This window comes from Lissotriton vulgaris, chromosome 1_1, assembly GCF_964263255.1.
Source record: "Lissotriton vulgaris chromosome 1_1, aLisVul1.2, whole genome shotgun sequence".
In the NCBI taxonomy this organism is placed as follows: domain Eukaryota; kingdom Metazoa; phylum Chordata; class Amphibia; order Caudata; family Salamandridae; genus Lissotriton; species Lissotriton vulgaris.
Genome location: NC_141685.1, coordinates 1,929,856,424 through 1,929,873,767, shown reverse-complemented (window position 1 = coordinate 1,929,873,767; position 17,344 = coordinate 1,929,856,424).

Genomic DNA, 17,344 nt, shown 5'->3' with positions numbered 1-17,344 from the left:
ATTGATTGGTATTATTTCCAACATATGTAATCTGAGTGGCTTTGTGACTCTCTGTATAAGTGTTTGAGTGGGTGTCTGAGTGGCTGTATGGGTATGTGAGTGTATGCATAAGTGCCTGTGTAGGTTTGTAAGTGGGTTTCTGGGTGTGTGAGTGGTTATATGGGTGTGTGAGTGGATGTCTGGTTGTATGGGTGTGTGAGTGGTTTTGTGGGTATGTGAGCGGTGTTTTGAGTGGCTGTATCAGTGTGTGAGTGGCTGTGTGAGTGTCTGTATGGATCTATACGTGGGTGTGTGAGTAGCTGTGTGGCAGGATGAGTAGCTGTGTGAGAGGCTGTATGGGTGAGTGAGTGGGTATATGAGCAGCTGTATGGGTGTGTGAATAGCTGTATGGGTGAGTGAGTGGCTATGTTAGTGGCTGTATAGGTGGGTGAGTGACTATATGGGTGAGTGAGTGGCTGTTTGAGTGAGTGTTTGGTTAAAGGATTTGGTGTGTGAGTGGCTGTATGGGAGAGTGAGGGTCTGTGTGGATGGCTGTATGGATGAGTGAGAAGATGTGGGAGAGCTTGTATTGATGTGAGAATGGGTTTGCAAGTGGTTGTGTGTGTGTGAGTGAATATGTGAGTGCTTGTATCATTGAGCGAGTGGCTGTGTTGAGTGGTTGCATGAGTGAATGACTGGTTATATGAGTGGGTGAATGGTTGAGTAAGTGGTTGTATGAGTGAGTGGGTGGGTGTGTAAATAGCTCAATGGAGGAGTGAGTGTTTTTTGAGTGCTTGTATGGGTATGTGAGTGGTTGTTTGGTTCTAAGTAATAGTTAGCTCAGGTAACTCCACCTGCTGAATTTTGATAGTTTTGTATGAGTGAAATCTGTTCCTAACTATAATGTCCCTCTAACATTTGTTTTTCAATATATTTCTAATGTTTTTTGTTCTATTTCCTAACTATAATGTCACTATATCCTTTTTTTCAGTGAATTTCTAATTTTTAAAAAAATTCTATTTCCTAACTAGTGGTGATAGGGGGCCTCCCATGAGCTATCAGTCATCCTGCTGTGTGGGACTTACAGAAGGAAACAGGAGGGGTTCTTGGCCCCAAGGTCCCCCAGCGTCTGAAGTGACTTCATCCCCAAGTCAATAGTGTGTCAGAAGACATGTTTGCAGAGTGGTGGGGAAAGGGGCTGGTCCTCCAATGAGCTCTCAGAAATCTGGCTGTGTGGGATTTACTGTAGGTAACAGGAGGGGTTCTTGGCCCCCAAGGACCCTAGGCATCAAAGAGGAACTCTTCCCCCAACCAGTAGTGTGCCAGGAGATGGGTTTGCAGAGTGGTGGAGAAAAGGGGCACAGCCTCCTACGAGTTCTTAGCAAATCTGTTGTGAGGAACTTATTAGAGATAACAGGATGGGTTTTTAGCTGCCAAGGACCCTCCGCATTCAGGCAGACTTTATCCCCCAAACAGTAGTGTGCCAGGGGGTGAATTTGCAGAGTGGTGCAGAAAGGCGGTGTTCCTCACATGAGCTCTCAGCAATCCCACTGTGTGGCACTTGCTCAAGGTAATAGGAGGGGTTCTTGGCCCCAAGGACCCTCACCATCAAAGGGGACTTCATCCCCCAACAAGTAGTGTGCCAGGAGGAGCATTTGCAGTGATGGAGCAAGGGGGCAGGGTCTCTGGTGAACTGCATCAGAATTGGCAGTTCCACAGAGGACGGTGATCGTGCTGAGCACTCTGGGTGGTCTGTGGATTTCCACATATTGAGAAAAAACATTATAAGGCAATTTATTGGCCTTTATGTATCCACCTGGAACCCCTCAAACACACCCATGGGGTCAGGATCCCCATACTCTGACTCCTTTATTCACTTTGCACAGACATTTTCAGCTAAAGAAACCATTTCCTGACAAACAAAATCGTGTCTGCAACGTTTTTGTGAAGGTGCAGTGCAGCCAGCCAATCAGGACTTTGCTGTGACGCATGGAGCCACAGATGTACTGCAGATAGTTGGTTACGAGGAGGGTCCACACCCTTATGGATTCAAATTCATGTTTTGGTTAATATCTTAAAAACTACTGAACAAATTTGCACCAAATCACAAAATATTGATCTGATGAACAACATCTACCTTTGTGTCAAATTTTGTTTAATTACATTCAGAGGTTTGGGATGTAGTCGTGTTGAAAACTCCTATGGGATTTAACTTGGCCCGGCTTGATGGGCTACCCTGAAACTTTCCAGATACAAGCCAAAGTGAGCATCACATTTTTGGGGAGCATTTTGTGAAGATTCCTCAACCAGCGACAAAGATATATGCAAGTCAAAAATGCTTTTCCCAGGGAAACATGGTACTGAGTATAAATACCAACTGGCGACCGCATGTACATATATTCACTGAAAAAACATAGGTTTCAGTGATGTTATAGTTAGAAATTAGCATTTAAAAAACCTTACAAATTCACTGGAAAAAAACAGGTTTCAGGGACGTTATAGTTAGTTGGACATTTCACTCGTACAAAACCAGAGAAATTCCCCCGTTACAGTTAGTTCAGCTAACTATAACTTGCGCCACCCGCAATGCACTGCTGATGACATCACATATTAGAACATTCATGACATGGTCAGTGACATCATTGATGACACACAGGTAAGTGACTTCTTTTTTAATTTTTGAAGAATTAGGGAGGAGTGGAGGGAGTGGCTAACTCTGCTCCATCACGGAGGCATAGTTCTGCCTACCTTCGCTTACGCAACGGAGCATGGAGTAGGCAATGGTTAATAAATGCCACACACTTTCTATCCACATAATTTCACTGCACAACATACCACATAATTTCACTACATGTAACATAAATCCACTCCAAAAAACATTAGTAGAAAACTTTTACATTTCAACTGCAATAGCTCTAACTCTCGCAAATGCTAGACCTATTACATTGCAAATGCTTCTATAAAGAGTGCAAAAAAGCCGAACGCGAATGGAGGAAAGAATACTTAGATACTAACAAAACCCTCTATCTATCTAAACTTCGCATCTACCACAAGGCGATCCGCACTACTCGAGCCTCTTTTTACGCAAAGGAAATCGAAAGTAGTTCCAACCCTACCAAAACCATCTTCAACCTAGTTCAAAACCTCCAGAATATCCCCAATCCAGGCTCCTGCATCACCTCCCTGAAACAATGCGAGGACCTTGCCACCTTTTTCACAGAAAAAGTGAGGAAGATCTACGCGTCCTTTCCACAGGACGATGCTACGCACCTCAGCATTCCTCATTTAACGGCAGAGACTTCTAAACTGCTAAGAATACCTGATATATCCCTAGACGACCTTGCTAAACTATGTAGACAGGTCAAGTCTGGTTCCCCAGCAGACCCCATGCGTCCGTCCAAATTCTTGGAATCACTTGACTTTTTTCTCCCCCCGCTTGCCAAAATACTCAATCTTTCTTTTTCATCAGCGATGGTCCCCACTTGCTGGAAATCTGCTTGGGTTTCACCCATCATAAAAAAACCAGGATTGGATCCCAATAAACCTGAAAATTTCCGACCTATTTCCCTGCTCCCCTGGACGTCAAAACTAGCTGAGGCTCACGTCAACAAAATACTATCCCTCCACATGCAGCAAAACCATGTCCTGGACCCTTCCCAAAACGGCTTCAGACCAGGTCACAGCACTGAGTCGGCCCTGCTAACCACCACGGAGCACCTTCGAGGAATCCTAGACGCCGGTCAAAGTGCCGCGTTGATCCTGCTGGATCTCAGCGCGGCCTTTGACACGGTCTCACAGAACATCTTGCTGAAACGTCTTGAGGCCATTGGGATTGGCGATTTAGCCCTTGATTGGTTCCAGTCCTTCCTAAAGGACAGATCCTTCCAAGTTTCAGCCCCTCCCTACATCTCTCAACCCCACTCCATCGGGCAAGGAGTTCCCCAGGGGTCGGCGCTTAGCCCATCCTTATTCAACCTATACGTTCAGCCTCTCGCAGTGGTAGCAAAAGAGTGGGACCTTACGCTGGTGTCGTACGCTGACGACACACAGCTGGTCATCACACTCTCTGAAGGTCCCTCACCTTCGGCAACCAAATTTAGAGATGGCCTCGCGGCAGTAGCACAGTGGATGACACTCAACTGCCTGCAGCTAAACGCAGGGAAAACGGAGGTCCTCCTCCTGGGAAAAAACCCTACCCTTTGGAACAATCACTGGTGGCCCTCTGTGCTTGGCCCCACTCCCGTGCCAAAAGAAGTGGTCAAAAACCTAGGAGTCTGGCTCGACCCCTCGCTAAACTTCCAGTCCCACACAAAGAAAGTGGCAGCTACGTGTGTGGGTCTCATGAGGAGCCTCCATCCCATACTCGGATTCTTTAACTCCAAAACCCGTCAACTCATCATGCAAGCTATGATTCTTGCCCGGCTAGATTATGCCAATGTTTTGCTCTTAGGAGCAAACAAAGCTGAACTTACAAGACTGCAGCGTATCCAGAACTCGGCCGCCAGAGCTGTGGTTGGTCTCCCACGCAGGTGCTCTGCCAGAACCACCATTCGCAATTTGCACTGGCTGCCTGTGGAATCTCGGATCCGTTTTAAAACCCTGACCACGGCTTTTAAAATTCTCAAAGCCGACTGCCCTGAACTCCTACGCCCACTTCTGACACCATACACACCCCAGCGCAACTTGCGTTCTTTGGGACAACACCTTGTGATGATCCCCCGAACTAAGCTCTGCAGACAGGGTGGACGCTCCTTCAAAGTTCTAGGAGCTAAGCTATGGAACTCACTGCCTCTACACATCCGTGCCCAAACCAATCTGATCGCCTTCCGGAAAGCACTTAAGACCCATCTTTTCTCTGTCATTTAAGTCCTCTATTGGTTCCCCCCCTCCCCTCTGGTTTTGGTTAGGTCAGCGCCGGGACGCTCCGTTGCTGGGGCAGCTGTTTGCGCTTAACAAATTATATAACATATAACATAACATAACTAGTAGTCGCATTTGCAGAGTGGTGGAGAAAGGGGGCTATGCTTCCGACCAGCTCTTAAGATTTCCTCTGTGAAGAACTTACAGAAGGTACCAGGAGGGCTTCATGGCCCTCAAAGTCTCTCATGAGTAACTTGTGCTTCATTCCCCAACTCGTAGTGTGCCAGGATGGGTGTTTGCTGAGTGGTGGAGAATGGGGGCGTGACCTCCAAGCAATCTCACTGCATGAGACTTACTGGAGGTAACAGGAAGGGTAGTTGCCCCCCCAAGGACATCCTTGGGGGCCACTTGCTCCTCCTATTATCTCCCGCAACTCCCACAAAGCAGGATTGCTAAGTTCTCATAGCAGGCCGTGCCCCCTTTGCCCAGCACTCTGCAAACACACTCCCTGGCAGACTCTTGGATGGGGAGTGTAGGCCCCTTTGCCGCTGGGGGCCCTTAGGGGTCAATTAAACTACTTGTTAGCTCCAGTAAGCCCCACACAGTGGGATTGCTGAGAGGTGGACACATGCCACACCCCCTTTCTCCACCAATGTGCAAACAAACCTCTTGGCACACTCTTGGTTGGGGATGAAGCCCCCTTGCCTCCTCAGGGTCCCTGGTGGCCAACTAGCCCTCTTGTTACCTCTAAAATGCCCCACCCAGCTGGATTTCTTAGAGAAGTCAGAGGCCATGCCCCCTTTTTACACCACTCAGCAAACGCGCGTCCTGGTGCACTACTACTTGGGGATGAAGTCCACTTTAGTCCTGAGGTCCTCAGGACACAAGGGGACCTCATCATCACACGAGCAGTGTGCCAAGACTCGCGTTTGCTGAGTGGTGTAAAAAGGGGTGTGGCCTCAGACCAACTCTCAGCAATCCTTACCTTTCTGGATCTTTCAAGAAAAAAGAGAGTAACTGAGATTGAATGAACATTTGGAGTGGAATAAAGTAAATAATGAGAGAGCGCAATTTGAATAAAACGCATATCCGAGCCATATTCACAAGCATATAGCGCAAACGTAGAATTTATAATGTGAAGTTAACACTTATAGCATAAAGTTAACCGATGTTATCAAGGTAATATAGGAAATGTAACTGTATTTACTCTTGAACATATATTAGATTTAGAAGGCCCGTAAACGTAGTGGGCTAATGTAGAAATGTGTAGAAATGCTTAGGAACTGAAGAACGTGCCAAGTAGAATTCATGTACGTGTGTAACTTTAAATGGAGAAACGGCGAGGAATGAAACGTGGAGAGATGTGCAGAGAACATATAAGGCGATGTAACAAATGAGAATATAAAGTTATACTCTATGTAATTTATATTCTATGTACAATGTATTCACTTATACGTAAAGGATTTGCTAAATGTGATTATATATAAATGTGTGTTAAAGGTTATACTGTGTAGAAAGCTTCTTGTAAGAATGTTAGAAGGGTTTAGGTCATGTGTGATTTTAATCTAACTGACCAAGGGTTCGCAGGAGGGTAGTCCGCTGTGTGTAATTTAGTGGGCTCACAGGAGTCGTGAATAGCCTTGCTGTGAACGTGCGAGCCAAGGGGTCTAGTCTTTGTTAGATTTAAGGTGACAATGCCGGACGGAGTTTATGGCCTAAACGTGATAAGGGGCGCTTGGAATTTGAGTCTTGTTTTGAAATGACCATTCACAGGACCAAGAAAGGTTATGCATATAGTCGTAAAGAATAAAGTTCTGCAGAGGTGATAGACTTTGCTTCGAAGTGTCAAATGAAATGTCAAATGAAGTCACCAGTAAGAAGACGAAGATGGCGTCTGAGGAGAAAGGTCAACTTAACGGACGACGCGAAGAGATGAAGCCATGGAAAGAGCAAAGAATGACCTCACGGGGAAAGTCTGTGGTGGGCGTGAAGGGGCGTTCCACCCATACTGTGATTGTGTATTTAGGGACAGCACCCTGGAGAGAAGTTAGCGCAAACAGAAGATCAGTTAGCGAAGAGCTCAGGGCAGATGGCCTGAAGACAAAGAGCGAACAGCTCCGAGCCGATGCCATCATAGGGAGCGAGCGCAAGAAGATCAGAGCGCAGAGCGCAAGAGAGCAGTAGGCCGAGGACCCTTAGAGAGCGGATGGGTAGGCAGAGAGGGAACTGCTTCTCGATATAAGTTACCATTAGGGGTTAAGAGAGTTTGAACTTCTTTGTAAGTCAAACTGCTGACACCTTTTTAGGTAAGAACTAGCGAAGTAGGGATTTCACCTAGTACAGAGTAGGGACAGAATTAACTTGTTTATTCTTTTGTAGATGACGCAACGGGACTACATATTGTATATGCTCTAATCTGCAGATTTGGAATTGACTTTAATTGTTCTTTTTGTATACTTAATGAATCTTACCCTGAGAGGATTGTATATGCACTTAATTCTTGATTTTATATAAAACTTTTAAAACTTCATCAGTTGTCAGTGGTCCTTCAGAGTTGCGTCAGTTTATGGGGTTAATTTAACCTATGTGGGGGTTTGTCTTTTACTCAATGACAGAAAATAACCGATCCAAATTGATGAATGAGATTAGTATCTAAGTGATCAAAAAGGGTATCAAAATCTCATTCCCCGCAGTTGGTAGCAGAGAAAGATGGTTTTCTTCTTGAGGAAGACAACCTAGGTCAGGTCTAGATTACCCCAAGGTCCCTAGTCATCGACGACCAGAAGAAGAATCCCTGCCGAAGAAGGTGCTGACGGTGCGTCAAGAGAAAAGCAGCAGAGTCGGTCGAGAGTGAGTATAAGGGTCATGCGTTGTAAGATTGCGATATTTTATGTTGTACCTGTCAAGCGGAGTTAAATGCCTGTAGTGTGATTGAGGGAAGGTTGTGAGCGCGCGCAACCGGATAAAATCTTAAGTTCAAGGAGAGCTTAAGTGGTTCGGGTGTATCGAACACCCAGAGTAGTTGTTCACCATTGAAAGGGGGTCATGAGGTACCATTGATCGCCCGACAGACCGATGATAGGGGGAGCGTAAGAGTGAGTGTATGAGTAACGGACGCTGGTCGTACGTTTACTGTGTGTAAGTAACCTATCAGTTAAGACGATCGTCCAACCGTGTAAGGAAAGACGTTTCGTCAGTTGAGGTGACAATTACAGGTAGACTGTGGCCGTACAGTCAGAGAAAAGTGATCGCTTGGACGGAAGTAGTCATTTTTCAGCGTATGAATGAAAACGCATGCAAGATCGTGAGACAAGTTGAGAAAGAAGGGGAACTGCTGCAGAGGGGACGAGTGACGTCAGTGTAGAGCCGCGCTGAGATTGGTCGGTCAGCGTAGAATCGCGCTGTGATAGGCCGATTAGCGAGAGCCGCGTAGGGATTGGTTGGTTTGTCAACGGGACGTAAACAAGGAAGAGAATAAAGGAAAATCGTAGATTATCGAAAATGAAGTGTTTTAAACGTTTAAGGGCGATCTTTAAGAGAGATAGAAGAAACTTGTATGCCGGAGAAGAAGCTCCACCAGAAGGCACACCAGCTTATCATATGGCAGTGAATGTAGGCTTACACTCGATATTATGGATCTCCGAGTGGAATAAGCTAACGGAAGGGAATAAGGAACTGACGTTTCCGAGATACGGGACGTTTAAATTAGAAGTATTGAATCAACTGAAAGCAGTAATGCTTGCAACAAGACCTCTACCGAGGCCAACACAGTTCGAAGCCCTTAGTGCATGGTTTAGAGCAGCACACGAAAAGAGCTCAAAGAGACGCCAGGAAAGAGTGAGACGATCGGTAAAAGCAGTGCAGGATGCTAAATGGGATGATGAAGCTAAAAAGTGGAGGGTGCAGAAGATAGAAGCAGACAAATTGTACCCAATGCTAGAGGTTACGGGAGAAAAGAAACCTCTAGAGGAAGATGAGGATAGCGAGCCAGATGAGGATTTGATAGAAAGATTATTGTTAGATAGACCACCTCCGTACAACAGAGAAGCCGAAAGTCCCGAATTACAGCAAGGGGACGGAGCTAGATGGGGGGAATATAAATCGCTCCCAGTATCAGAGTGGGATGCCAAGAAAAGTGAGGAAGGACCTCAATCTAGTTCCGAACAGAGAGTAGTAGGAAGATTAGTGGTCCAGAAGGTGCCAGAAATGCAGTATGCAAGGTCGTATCAAATGCCAGATGCTCTGCAAGTACCTGTTACCATAGGGCCTATAGTGTCAATCTATAACCCGGAGGGAGTCCAGCAGGAGGAACAGGCACACTGGGACAGGGAAAGGGCAGAGATGGAGAATAGGAATAGGACGATGAATCCTCAGAGGCAGATACTAGCACCAAGGAGTCGGAGTACCCCACTAGATTCCGCAACGGGTCCCTGGATAGAACAAGGGGACCAAAGAGGACAGATGGATTTGAGGGGACCGAAACCGAAATCCTATAAGGAATTAAGGGAATATTTGAGAGAATGGGATACTGCCGAAGAAACTGAGAATAAGAAATTAGAAACAGGAGCAGACTGGAGAGACCAGGATAACAAGATCCTCTCTCATTGTGGAGCTGGCGAAAGCAGCCCAGAGTGGGAGAGAGGGAGTCAAGGAAGCAGAGGAGATACTTGCCATATTACCAGCGGCAATAGGCAAATGTGTAACGACAGAAGTACAGGGTGTGGGGAGGTGCCTCGCGTCACTTTTAGTGAGGGAGAACTAAAGACGCAGGAGTATCGAAATAGTTTCAGATGCACTCACCATGCCCCGGAAGAAAATGCGCGACATTGGAATCACGGAGACATGAAGAGCCGCGAAGGGTCTCGCCATGCATCCGGTGAACGCGAACGAAGTCATGAGAATATAAGGAGTCGCGAAACGTCTCGCCATGCATCCGGTGATCACGAACGAGATCGCGGGAACATGGAGGGCCATGAAGGATCTTATCGGTTGCTGAGTGACACCAGACAGCAAGCGAGTTACAATGGTTTAGAACAGCACGGTGGATCCTATATCGTATCTGGAGACACCGAGCCAGAAAGACGGAATGTAGTGATGGGGAATGGAGCAATGTTCCACCACACCCCAAGGGAAGATGGAAAAGCTTGGGATCTAGAGAGGTGGGAACAAAGAGATGGAAGAAGAACTCCTCATAACTCACCTGTGCTTAGGCGTAGGGCGCATAGTGGAGGTGAGAGGGATGTAAGAGAACAACCTAGGACTGATGTACTGAGAGCTGAAATAAAAGCAAGACGGATTGATGTAATGAGCTTAAAATCAGACTTGGATGAGATAATTGACGGCACAGTGGCAATAGAAAGGTTAGAGCTGTACGAACCAGATGAAATACTGTTTTTATCTAAAGATGTTACTCGGAAAGCAAGGGCAGCTCATGAAAAATTATCTGAATTAGCAGAAAAGTATATGATAGACATGTCACGAACTAAAGCCTTACAGGCCAACCATAGGCTGAATTGCACAGATCGAGATCTAGATGAGCGTAGGACGATTGGGCTAAGAGTACACATAAGGGAACTGATCATGTGTATTAGGATATGGAAAGATCTGGATAGATGGGAGGAAAAATGGTCCAAGAGGGGATCTGTTAGAAGGAGTACACTAGCGAAGTCCCAAGATGGAGAGCTAATGCGAATGGAAGCTTTCCCTTTGCGAGAAATCGCGAACGGAAACTACGTGCATGTACCCTGGAGTAGGGGGGATTTAGCGGCATTTACTAATTCTTTCCCCAAGTTAAGAGAGAACCCTGTGGAGTGGTACAAGCAGGTAGAGAGGTTCGTGAAGATCTCTAAGGTACTGTGGATCGATTTGAACACCCTGTTTGATATCGTAGTACCCGGAGATTTGTGGACGGCATGCAAGCTTAGTGTCGAATGGCCCGCTTGCGAGCCTCCGAGAGATGCCAGGACAAATGGTCCATCAGATAGAGTCATGGAAAAGTACGAGAGAGTAATTGCCTGGTTAAAAGAGAAAGTGCCAGTGCAAGACATTGACTGGGTTAAGATAGATCGAACAACTCAGGAACCTAAAGAGACAGTCCACGAATTTTATGAGAGATTGCTGAAAGCATTCAAACAGTATAGCGGGTTGGATGTCATGGATCCTAAAGACATAGGACAGTTTGTGTCGAAGTTTGTTCTCGGATTGAGACCAGACATAAGCCTAATGATTCAACAGCATTTGATTTGTTGGCAGAACAAACCGTTAGATGAGATTCTGAGGTATGCAAGGTACTGTAGCGATGAAATAGACTCAAAAGCAAAGAAACTTAAGGAAAAGCTGATGTTGGTGCAGATGCAATCAGCTGGAAAGGGTGGACAGCGGCAACAGGGAACAGGAACACCAATAAAGAAACAGAATAATCAGAGCAGAGATGAGGAAGAAAGACCGAGACCGAGGGTAGATATCGCAACACTGAAAAAGACAACGAGGTGCCATCAGTGTAACGAGGTGGGACATTGGAGACGCGAGTGTCCCTATAATGTCGAGACGGGGGAGATAGAACAGGAGGAGGATGAGGTTCAACCCAGCATGGTAAAGGGAACAGCAGTCCTGAAGGGAAAGTTTATCAAAGGGGGGAATCAGACTCCTCGAGCGCCGTTTCCCCAACCGCCTCGCATTTCCAATGGAGGAAAAACCTATAGACAAATGCCATTGTTCGTAGGAGGAGAAGAATGCTACTACGTTGATCCTCTTACAGGGCAACGAGTGGATAGAGAAGAAGACTGTACTCTAGGAGCAGCCCTGGAAGTAGATCAGAGAGGACCATACGTAGAGGCTGAGGTGGCTGGATGTCCTACGACCTTTTTGGTAGACACGGGGGCCACTCGATCCACTTTGAGATCAGCGGTAGTCCCAGGTTTGCCAATGTCGGGAGAGACGATTCAGGTGGTAGGAGTCGCAAACAGGAGGATGACGAATCCTCTGACTGAACCAGTATCAGTGAAGATAGGGAATTACAGTGACGAACATCAGTTTGTAATCTGTGATTCTAGCCCTGTATGTCTGTTAGGAAGAGATCTGTTGTGTAAATTGAATTGCTCAATACATTGCACACCAGAAGGAGTAGAAGTGCAAACCAACGATGAGGATGCCGATTTTAAGGTTGTAAACTCGCAGGAATGCGTGGAACTATATCCTACCTTGACAGTGGAGGAGCTTCCACAGGATTTGAGGGAGAAAGTGTCAGCTGAGGTGTGGGATTTTACTGGAGAAGAAATAGGATTGATCAAAGGGGTAGAACCAGTGAAGATCATGGTAAAACCCAATGCTGAGTATCCAAGAACACCACAATATAAGTTGACACCGGAGACAATTGCAGGAATAAAGCCTGTGATTGAATTCATGATTAAACAGGGAATACTGAAAGAGATCGTGGGAAGTCCATGTAACTCCCCGATTATGGGTTTGCAGAAGCCTAGTGGAAAATACAGAATAGTGCAGGATCTTCGAAAGATAAATAATATCGTTGTTTCATGTTGTCCAGTGGTACCGAATCCATCAGTGATATTATTCCAGATACCGTTCCAAGCTGAATGGTTCACCGTGATAGATTTATGCCAGGCTTTCTTTTCGATTCCTTTAGATGAGGAGAGCCAGTTTTTGTTCGCTTTTAAGCTAGAAGATCGCGTTTTAACATGGTGTCGTATCCCTCAGGGGTATACAGAAAGCCCATCGATTTTTAACCAGCTACTGAAAAAGAATCTTGAAAGTCTAGTACTGCCCAAGAACTCGGTTCTAGTCCAGTACATAGACGACCTCCTAGTTGCGTCAGAAACTGAGGAAGCTTGCAAGGTAGACACCATCACCTTGTTAAATCACTTGGCCGAGAACGGACACAAGGTGTCTCCAAGTAAATTGCAGTACTGTCTCACTGAAGTGCAATACTTGGGCCATAGGATTGAAAAGGGAAAGCGGAAGGTGTCTCCAGACAGAATAGAGGCGATCATGAAAATGAATGCGCCTACAACCCAAAGAGAAGTCAGGATGTTTCTAGGCATGGTCGGTTATTGTCGGCAGTGGATAGCCAACTTCTCACTGAAGGCAAAACCATTACTACAACTGACGCACAAAGGAGTAAGTGATCCGGTACCATGGGACAAAGATTGTTTGATGGCGTTTTTGCAGCTGAGGGAGGACTTATGTCGTGCCCCGGCTTTAGGAATGCCTGATTACACAAAACCATTTTTGCTTTACTGCTGCGAAAGAGAGGGATGCGCTTTAGCAGTTTTGGCCCAGATACACGGCGATGCGCGTAGGCCAGTGGCGTATTTTTCGGCTACATTAGATCCAGTAGCCGCAGCGTTGCCCGGATGTCTCAAATCCGTTGCTGCAACGGGTGTCAGCATTGAACGTTGTGAAAGTGTGGTAATGGGACATCAGTTAGTGGTGTACGTACCGCATTCTGTAGAATTGTTAATGACCAGGACTAAGACTCAGCATCTGACGAATAGCAGGCTCACACGCTACGAGCAAGTCATATTGGCTGCCGAGAATGTGACCCTAAAAAGATGCTCCGTCTTGAATCCTGCAACTTTGATGCCACTTCCAAATGATATTGATGATGAAATTTGTACAGATCATGACTGTCTTGATGTGACTGAACTATGCACCAAACCGAGACCAGATATCGTGGATGAGCCATTGACTGACCCCGATGAAATATTCTTCGTTGATGGTTCATGCGTAAGAGACGATATTGGTCAATTGAGAGCAGCTTATGCAGTTTGTACTATTACCAGAGTTGTGGAAGCCGCCTGTCTGGAAGGAGTACATTCCGCTCAGGTAGCTGAAATTATTGCTTTGACCCGTGCCTGTTTAGCAGGTAACAAAATTCGAGTCACCATATACACCGATAGCCAGTATGGTTTCGGGGTAGTTCACGACTATGGGCAGTTATGGTCTCAAAGAGGTTACATGACCTCCTCGGGTTCTCCTATTAGGAATGGAGAATTCGTGAGATTATTGTTAGAGGCATTGCAAGGTCAGTCAGCCATAGCAGTTGTCAAATGTGCCGCACACACGAAGAATGTAGATTTTGTGTCCCAAGGTAACCGCTATGCGGATGAAGTAGCGCGTTACTGCGCAGAACAGGGATATTCTCACACCGATGTAAAAGTGGGGGGAATCCAAGAAAGAACGGAATTGACAATGTTGTTAGATACTGTAGATACGTGGGATGAGTTAAGGAGTGTTCAGGAAAATGCACCAGATGATGAGAAAAAGAGCTGGGAGACAGCTGGATGTACAAAAAGTGAAATGAACTTTTGGATCTCTGCAGATGGGAGAGCAATTTTACCAAATGAACTTGTTAATCCAATGGCAAGGAAATTGCATGGATCAGCACACATAGGTAGAGATGCTATGGTGAGAGTATTCAGACAAACGTGGTTTAACCCGAAGTTTAGAGTAGCGGCAGAAGCAGTATGTCAGCGATGTGCGATCTGTCAGCAACTAAACGTAGGAAAGAGAACACCAGTCACACTGAGTCACATTGGGAGGTCTGGGGGGCCTTTCAATAGAATGCAGCTTGACTTCATAGAAATGCCTAAATGCAATAGACTCAGATACGTTTTAGTGATTGTTTGCATATTTTCTAGATGGGTTGAAGCTTACCCTACACGTAGGTGCGATACACTTACAGTAGCAAAATTGTTACTTAGAGAGTTAATACCGAGGTTTGGGGTGCCATCCTCTTTGGAATCGGACAGAGGAACTCATTTCAACAGCGAAATAGTGAAGATGCTATGTTCCGCTTTAAGTATTGATCAGAAGCTCCATTGCAGTTATCGACCAGAAGCTTCAGGGATTGTAGAGCAAATCAACAGTACAATCAAGTCCAGACTTGCCAAAGTTTGTTCAGCAACATCCCTGAATTGGCCAGACGCACTTCCAGTGGTTCTTATGAGCATACGTAGTACGCCAGACAGAAAAACAGGTCTCTCTCCACACGAGGTGCTAATGGGGAGAGCTATGAGATTGTCATCGGTTCCGACTGCAGCGTTGTTGAACATCACAGACGATTTGATCCTGGACTACTGCAAGGGACTATCTGATGCCATTCATTCTGTGTCCCTCCAGGTCCAGGCTGCAGAGGTTCCATCAGCACAAGACTTGTGCCATGACTTGTGTCCGGGGGACTGGGTCCTGGTGAAGAAGCATGTCAGGAAGAACTGTCTAGACGTGCGTTGGAGAGGACCGTTTCAAGTCATACTAGTTACGAACACTGCAGTAAAGTGTGGAGGTTTGCCCAACTGGATACATGCCTCACACACCCGAAGAGTGCCAACACCTCTGGAAGAAACAGCTCCTCTCTTGGATGAGAATCCAGCGGGAAGCGGAGAAGCCACAGAGAGGGAAAGCCAAGCTGTAGAGGTGATCGAAGAGGCTGAGCCTGTGTCAGAGCAGGCCGACGATGGTCAGGACACTAGTGGGACCGAAGTCGTCTCAGAAGAAGAGAGTACCTGGGAGTTCGAATCAGATAATGAACAAGCTGTAAGCGATCAAGAGACAAGACCAGGAACAAGGAGCAGGAGGACAAGGAGTGACAAAGCTAGTTGGCCGGAGAGAAGGAGAAGGCCAAGCTTAAAAGCAAATCAAGAGAGAACCCTTGTCCCGATTTCTGAAGAGTCGGATCAAGAAGAAGAAACTACAGATTCAGGATCTGAGAGTCCAAGAAGATCGAGAAGGGTACGTGTGCCCTGCAGAAGGTACGCCACCCCAGAGTGGACTTATCTAGCAGATGTCTTGGGGACAGAAATCTGGGAGAGTGAAAGAAGTGAAAGTTATCGATCTCGATCCATTTGTGGCAGTGGAGATATGGATGTTGACGCCTGGACTCGAGACTGAGGGGTTACTGACTTTCACACTTCCCATACCCCCATACCTAAGTCGGATCAAAGATCTAGTGCTAAATCGATTACAGTTTCCGACTTTTGGTCATCAAATACCAGAACAAGAAGAAAAAGTCATTCGTTTTGAACTATTGGAACATGTTGTAAAGGCTGCAGGTACGAGAATAATTGCTGATGCATAAAAACTTTTGTATATAAGCTATAAAGAAGAAGATAACCTAGAGCCGAGTGGAAAGAAGAATAAAATTAGGGATTACATTTAGAGGACGGAGAAGGGTTAGGGTTGTCTGTTGTTAAGGAGAAAAAGACATTGTTGTGAAAAGAGACTTTGTTGATTAAGAGCACTTTACAGACTGAGAAAGCAAACAAAGCAAGACAAAGACTTGGAAAGAGAAACTTTTCTTTGAAAAGGAAAGAGCTACGCTGTTTTGATAACATGGAGAATGACAACCCAAACCGAAAAGCCAAATGCATAATAGGTACACTAATAGCAGTAGTAATTTTTCTTATTATTACAGTAGTTACCACATCATACATGGTAGGACATGAAACTGATAAAAGAATAGAAAATGTAAAGCCTGTAACGACTTTAAAACCTGCTCTTGTTGGGAAGAAGGAGGAGAGCAATGTCATCCGTGAAACGGCGTTACTGGCAGATGAAGCTCGTAGGTTACACGTAGACGAGTCACAGGGAAATTTTAGGTCAAATGCATATGCCAAATTGTTGTATGAGTATATCGATGCCATGGAGGCCAAAGAATGCTACGTTTGTATGCAATTGCCGGCTTCCGTAGATGAAGGCATCAGATATCATCATCTCCCACTGACTTATGGGATAACATGTAGTTTACTGCTTAGTATATTTTATGGTAGAGAAGGATTTGAGTACTACTTTTCAAATTATGATTCGGTACTGCCTGAAGTCCCGAATTATAAGCAAATGAATAAGTGGGACTATTATAAAAAGGAGGATAGATTAGCCAAGTTCTTTCTTCCTTGGGATACATTAGATACTTCATATGCACGCAGAAATAATCTGACTTGCAAAGTGTCAGAAGTAGAGAAAAAGTTCATAGGACAAGTAGACGACAGATACAGAAGGCAGAAGATTCTGAGAATGTCAGGACAATGGAAAACAGATTGGACCGAAGAAGAAAAAGCACACAAGAAGAAAGGTAGCAATGGTCCAATAGCTTTGGATAGAACGCAGAAAGGGAAGTTATGTTTAACTCGAAGCAAGACGTATTATGAGAGTGTATTTGTAGGTGAAGTAAATTGCGAACATGCTTTTCGATTAGAGTACTACACGAAAGATTTTATGAAAGGGATGCAAGCAATTCCAAATGTATATTTTGTATGTGGAAGAAATGCCTATGTAAAACTGCCTGACAATTGGTATGGTTCGTGTTACTTGGCAATTGTCTTCCCCAAAATATATCATGCAAAGGATTTAGCGATCATAGAAGGAAAGGCTTCGACAAGATTGAAAAGGGAAATAGGAGATGCTGAAGTAGTTGGAGACATTTTTGGAGCGATGTTTCCTATGTTAGGTTTAATACTTAACGATGTTAAGATCAGGAGACTAGCTACAGTTG